This window comes from Mizuhopecten yessoensis, unplaced genomic scaffold (assembly GCF_002113885.1).
Source record: "Mizuhopecten yessoensis strain PY_sf001 unplaced genomic scaffold, ASM211388v2 scaffold2411, whole genome shotgun sequence".
Lineage (NCBI taxonomy): Eukaryota > Metazoa > Mollusca > Bivalvia > Pectinida > Pectinidae > Mizuhopecten > Mizuhopecten yessoensis.
In genome coordinates, this window is record NW_018404533.1 from 325,178 (window position 1) to 332,225 (window position 7,048).

The 7,048-nt window shown below is 36.2% G+C and overlaps 1 protein-coding gene across 6 annotated transcripts in view; it reads left to right on the plus strand.

The window, feature by feature from the left end:
- The first annotated feature begins 762 nt into the window (after nucleotides 1-762).
- The window catches only part of LOC110445903 (roundabout homolog 1-like), a 129,660-nt gene continuing 123,374 nt past the window's right edge, over nucleotides 763-7,048 (plus strand). For 4 of the 6 annotated variants that reach the window (XM_021490753.1, XM_021490761.1, XM_021490762.1 and 1 more), the window contains exon 1: nucleotides 3,358-4,139. The gene's annotated coding sequence lies outside the window, so the exon portion shown is untranslated. Of the gene's footprint in view, nucleotides 832-3,357; nucleotides 4,140-7,048 lie in introns of those variants that run through there. The other 2 variants (XM_021490755.1, XM_021490763.1) reach the window with 2 other exon arrangements.

Genomic DNA, 7,048 nt, shown 5'->3' on the forward strand with positions numbered 1-7,048 from the left:
CTTAAGTATCACTATACACTGATAAACCACTGAAGTATCACTACACTGATAAACCACTGACGTATCACTTCACACTAATAAACCACTGAAGTATTACTACACTGATAAACCACTGAAGTATCACTACACACTGATAAACCACTGAAGTATCACCATACACTGATAAATCACTGAAGTATTACTATACACTGATAAACCACTGAAGTATCACTATACACTGATAAACCACTGAAGTATTACTATACACTGATAAACCACTGAAATATCACTACACACTGATAAACCACTGAAGTATCACTCCGCCATTATTTCTGAAAACACTGAATAGTTCCCTCACTTGTTTTACTTCTATTTTTCTGAACACCGTTTTCGCACTCCCGCCTCTCACAACTTAACACATGTTTTGGAGTGTCTGATGAAGAGATATACGCCCCGAATTTTGTCACCATTGTTTTGCAATATGAATTTTTTCTCCTTATGATATCTCCTTTCTAAGTGCTAGGTTTCACTGTTAATTTTGTGTAAACATTTTTGGAAAACTTTCAAAATTTTGACATTTATTTAAGTACATAAGTATTTCATTTCACTAATTGAAAGAGATAAGATTTTTTACAATTCTACAATGGTTAAATAGGAGTATAGAAACAAAACAATAGCCTGGTTATTAGGAAGACTTTAGTTTCTACGAGGTAAGACACTCTATTCTTACATGTTTATTTTGTCCCAGAGATTACTAAAGATTTCGTCTTTGTTTTCTCTTCCTCAGCAATGCTGGTGTGACTTTCTAACAAAGACTGAAGACCTGTAACTCCATTGTTTATGTGTTCGTAGGTAAGTCTTTGATCTTTGTCGACACAGGTGTGCTCCTCCAATTATCTCACCTGTTCTCAACTTGTGGCTGCTGTGGATGCTGGCTTTGTTCTCTACCTGAGAGGGGGTCAAGGGTTTCATCTACTCCAATATTTATTACTTAAGTCTGTGTAGTTTTGATGAATTTTAGCTAAGAACAGTGTTGTTATTCAGGGAACAAAAGTGTGGTTTTGTTCCGTGAGAGAATTCTTTGTGTAATTTTGCTGGAGTTGTTTATTACTTGGGTGATAATTTAGTGGGTAGTGACTTTAGCTGGACAGCTACATTTGTTTTTGTTGTTTACAGGTGTGTATTTGTTTACCTGCAATCAGTTGTGTGCTTACCTGTCATCAGTCCTTTGTTTACCTGTAATTAGTAAAATATCTTTTGTACTTCAACAATTCCCAGGTAACAATATGTCTGAGTCCCCTTTGATTTTGATTGGATATGAAGTGTCTTGATAATATACCATTAACCCTTTCACCCCTATGTAACTTAAGTAGACTCTACCATGCATTGATCCAGATGAATTCATTATGGTCTACAGTGCTGAAAGGGTTAACATAGGTACCTTGTACAATATTTTAAATATTCCAACAAATAATATATTCCATAGAAGTCAAATTTACATATTTCTGTGAAATACATGTAGAATATTCCGGAGAATAAAATTTAAATATTTTCATGATTTAGATTTGAATATTTCATCGATTCAAATCTAAATATTTCAGCGAGGTAAAATTTGTATATACTAGTTTATTGAAATAAGTTTTCTAGCAAATTGAATTCAAATATTCCAATGGTTCAAAAAGTGACAGTCGAGTTAAACCAATGTTACATGATCAAAAAATTTGTAAGGTAAATTTGAGATCAATACAAAAATTTTGAATGAAAAAAATAAATACGAATATCAGTAATGGAAGTGTAATTATGCAATTCTTTTGATGACAAATTAAATGTTTATACACAAAACTGATGTCACCTTATTATTTTTTCATATCCGGGAAAATTGTTTTGAAAGGAACAAAAATTATGCACTAAATCACTCACAATACATCAAATCTCATTTGAAAAGGGGAAAAAAGCATGGGAAATTTCTTACCTGTAATTAACAGGTGCCAAGGTACACAAGTGAGTAAACGAGTGCACAGGTATTACCTTTGATACAGAGAGATTTACTATAGGTTTGTATATTGGGATTAAACTCTAATGTGAGTAATCCTGGAAAATCAAGGTAAAATAAGTCAATTTTTGACAAAATGTTTCGATGGAAATTTGGTATCTACGCAATACACAAGCATGCACACAGGTACCTCGGCAGCCCTGGTCTTTAGGTGTGAAGCTGAACCCCTAAACTCCTGTTGGAGAAACCTTACTTGCAATTAACGGACAGGTATGAAATTGAGTAAACAGGGTTTTAAACAGGTGAGATAAGTCCCTAATCTCTTGTCTACAGGCAGGGAGATCAGATAAGGGTAGGGTCACTATGTGGTCAGTTGTAAATAGGTAGCTCAACATACAGGTGAGTTAATTAGTGTATACAGGTGAGCTAATCACTGTCTCAGGTGGGCTATTACCTTATCTTACCTGATATTGCAGAAGGGAAACTTTTCTGATCCCTCAGCCTGTGAATGGAACATGAGGGAACCGTTAGGCGGTTTCAGTAAATCAGAGGTAGGGATTATCTGTACAATGAAGGTATCTCCCCCCTATATACAGGTAAACACGGAGTTATTTATAGAACAGATACCTTATCAGAGAGAGTTGAGATGGTTTAGGTGTGTGTGGAAGATGGTCTGTAATCAAATATGTCTAAACTGATTGATTTCCCCGTGAATTTATCTGGTTTTCTAGATTATATTCAGGTTAGAAGTTTATGCAGTTATGTACTACGATAACACTTACATTTCTTATCTAATACAAACAAACATTTCTGTCATAAATAAAATTTAACTCTTATTCATTGTTTTAATAGACTAACAAATATTCTTACTAGAATTTTTTTTACAATTCTTGTACCCACTGATAGTTTATCAGTTTTGATGTAAAGATTTAAAAAAAAATATATCTATGCAGAAAAATCTCGGGATTATTTCATGTCTTGCACCTTGATAAATGGTGGGTGGTGTAGATTTTTTTTATCATGTTGCAAGACATTTTTTTATCATGTTGCAAGACATTATTTTACTTATTTATGGCTGTGTGTGCACATAGTCAATAACATATAAAATTTATCATCAAATTTGTCAAAGACGAGGTTGGGTAACAGAGCCCCTGGGGCAGCCTCCAGCTCCCTGGGGATTTAGCTCCACTGGACTCTGGCAACGATAGCGGGGCCAGACATGTGCCTGTGCTTTTCAAAATCGATACAACTGCAAAATGTGTCACTCACAGGTGTCCATAACCTAGCTCCACCCTCAAGTGGGCGGGGCGTAGTGTGTTTACACAGATGAGCCAGGGCCAGACTGCCTTGTCGGAGCGAGCTAGGCCGCGCCTCCCTCGACCAATCAGCACCCAGAGAAGCCGTTACACTTGGTGGCTGACAAGCGGCTCGCTCGTGAACTGTCAGCAATGTAGATTGCCGGCTGTGAAATAGTACACAGAGAAACGTTAGGAATACACAGTACTGTGTACTAGTGCTAGACAGTACCCGTCACATACCAGGATTATAGCACCTCCAAGTCGCTAACGGACTGGCTACCGAGTACTGTGATGCTGTCTTAGCGAGATGCCTGTAGCCTGATAATACAGCCGAGCATTACAGTGTGGCGCTACTATACGGATACAGTGTAAGAGCAACATACAATGTATTAGTACAAGGCGATACAGTGTATACATTGCAGAAATACATTGTTTACAGTATTATATATAAAGACGTTTAAAAGTGATACATTTATCTGGATTAGTACAATATTCTAGGAACCATTAACCTCGACCATTCCTCTGAAAGTGTACGCGGGATACATGTGTTACACACACGACTATTGAGATACGTCTTATCCATGTGGAAAAAGTTTATTTACAAATTGTGAGGGGGACAGTATCTCGACACAATCTGGACCAAAGTGTATTGTGATTTAAAAGCTGTTGACCATTCTAAGTGAAGAAAGGATTTGTTTGATTTCAAAGAGGAAAGGTTACGCGTATTCACGTGCCAGCGATTTTCATTTGGGAGAGTTATTGTTGGATGCTAATAGGAAATATTACTTATAACGGATTATAACTTCGTTTGATAACTTCCAGTGGGATTTATATGGACGTCGGTCTATGAGCAGATGTGATAAAATCAAGTAAGTATTATGGACGAGAGAGGCTATTTGTGATAAATATATGAGGATTAAAACTGTATGACTGTCGAGCCTGTATCGTTGGTACGGTCAGATATATTGATGGAGGGACAGATCAGATCCAAGGAGGTTACGCAGGTTTGTTTTTGACGAGAGAAAAAAACCTGCGCCTCCTTTCTTCCCGGAGAAGGATGTGTTATCTGCAGTCCTTTGAAATACAAGTATCTTTATCTTTTGCTATCTGGGGCAAGATTTACAAATCTAAGTGAATTGAATGATTCTGACAGTAACTTACTTGCCAGGGAATGTTGTAAAGAGGCTGTATTTCCTCGGGTCCGACACGGCCGAAACTCTCGTCTGCTGTATAACGGTACTAGGTTGTTTATTAAATAGATATTCCTGAGTTATACATAGATATGTTTTGCGCTGGACCACTGTCGGAAGCTGAGAGGGGATGACGAATGATGCTGTGGGGATTGCTAGAAAGTACACAGATCGTTACAAGACATTTTAATGGAAACTCATCGAGATTATTTATCTATTTTTAAAATGATTTGATTTAAATTTGAGGTGAAGTTAAGATAGGAGATTAATGACAAAGTTATTTCTTATTCAAAGTTACAGCCATTTATATTAAAATCTTACAAAGTTGTTTAAAGTCGATGTCCTGTGTCTATTACTGACGGTATCAATATTTACCATTTCCAGGGGCTCCATTTTGAAACCTATTTGCATGTGGATTCAAAAAGTAGTAAAATCTTGTTATAAAATACGTTATTGTAACAATCTGAAAAAAAACGTAATTGTCCCATTAATTTGAAGTCATTGCCTGTCCCGGCCTATTACAGAGAATGGCTGATTGTCTTCGACTAGCGTTGCTACACACTAGCGATGCTAAGATCACAAAGTTCGACAAGCCTGCTACACTAGCTAGCCTCTGTACCATTATTACAACTTTGAGTTCAATTTTTCAAATTCTTTACGTAACAGCAGTGAACCATTTTTGCCAGCTATATTTTTAATTTAATTAGTGTAAAATGTTTAATACTTATAGTATTTTCTGTGAAGTTTTAACTAAAAATTATCTTATGATCTGTGAAGTTTTAACTGAAAATGATCGGTCATATTTTTTGGGAACAATCTTTATGAAGCGTACTCGATAATGAATTTCAATGCTGGTACCTATTCATTATTTAATTAAAGATTTTTTATCGGGAATTTGATTATGTGGTCCGACCCTTGTAAGGTATTTACTGTTTATCTGGGATCACTCCCGCAGTCAGCTGACGTATAAAGCAGTCAAATTTTATCGCAGAGAGTCGTCCTTAAAACTTTCGGATGACCCTGATGTGATTAATTAGACGAGGTGTTAAACCGCTTTTTATCTCTTATCCGACTAGCAAAATTAGCAATTTACACGGATAGAGAGAAAAAAACTCGAGATTTGACAAATTAACATCGTTAGAATATTTTTTTCTTAAAAAAAACATCAAGTTAAAAACATGTCTTAGCTGTGTTTTCTAAACTCGTGTATAACTAACTTCAAGGCTTTTCTCTTCATTTTTTTTTTATAATTAGTCGATGCGAAATGAAGTTATGTACTGGCCTCTGACTAACGAAGGCTGGTCTAACTAGGGACCAGTATGATGTCTGAAAGCACACGCAACATTACAAGCTAATGGCATTTTACTCTATAAATTGTGAGATTTTCGAATTGATAAATAAATATGGAAGTTGTTTGTATAAAGTATTGAGACGTAGTATTAATCAATAAAAGAGTTCTACAGATAAGAACGATGTGTAAGGGCTGGTTATGGACCTCGATTTCTAAGAATTTATTTTTATGGGGAAGCTGTGATATTGGAGTAAAATATGCAAGTGGCTGTCCTTAATTCTGTAATAGGCGATCGCAAAGATAAGGCTTACAACCACCGTCTGCTGTTCATAAAAATATTGGCGAGAAATAGTTCAGAGAATATGGAGAAGAACTACAGAATGATCTAAAGTTTGATAATAACATCTTAAACTGTATATGTGCAGGAAGGACCTGTACTGTATCTTTATTATAGCTAAAATAAATACATCACCATTCTTATTAAAAGATGCACCAATGGAAATAGAACAATATCAGAAAAATATTAATGGTAAACATTTGTATATACCATTGTCAGTCATGATCAGGGACTCAGGATTTTTAAAAGGGAGGGTGCACCGAAATTCTAAACAGATCGGATAAAATTTTGAGAAAATATGTGACATCTATTTCAAATGAATTTCAAAGAAAATGTGATTTGGCTGTGAAAGAAAAGCCTCACCGACGTCCCTATCTTAGTCCACCCTGCGTGATATTAAATTTATACACATGTAACACTCAGGAATTTGGCTTGGAAAGATATTAATTTTAAACGTAGTTTTGCTTTCCATTCTAAGATCTGAAATATTTTAATGCTTTGCCTGATAGTTTATAGCTGCCGACTCGCTCGTAAACGTTTGCTTTGAGCAATTTGTTAATTTGACTAATAAGTGGCGAGCAGAGGTCTCGCTCTGTGTCGCCTTTCATAGCAAATCGCTCTCCAGTCGTGGAGGTTCATTTAAACATTTAACACGTTTTCTGGGGAAGCATGGTGGAGTAAATAGGGAGTTAGAGAAGGGGTGACGAGACAATTGTTTATTGATTTCTGCGAAGGACGTGATGAGGTTGCGGGTGGGGCCCTAGATAGGGGGGTAAGAAGACCATCTAGTATTGATCTTTGCTTAACCGAGACACGCTTCTACCAAACCGGATTACATAGATCAGCAAGTACCAACATTGTTTTGAGAAATATTTCCAAATTCACAAATTTTCTATTGTTCCTTTATGAAGATGCATTAGGGGCAGAGACATGTTGGAAACAGACAAGGGGTGGGGGGGG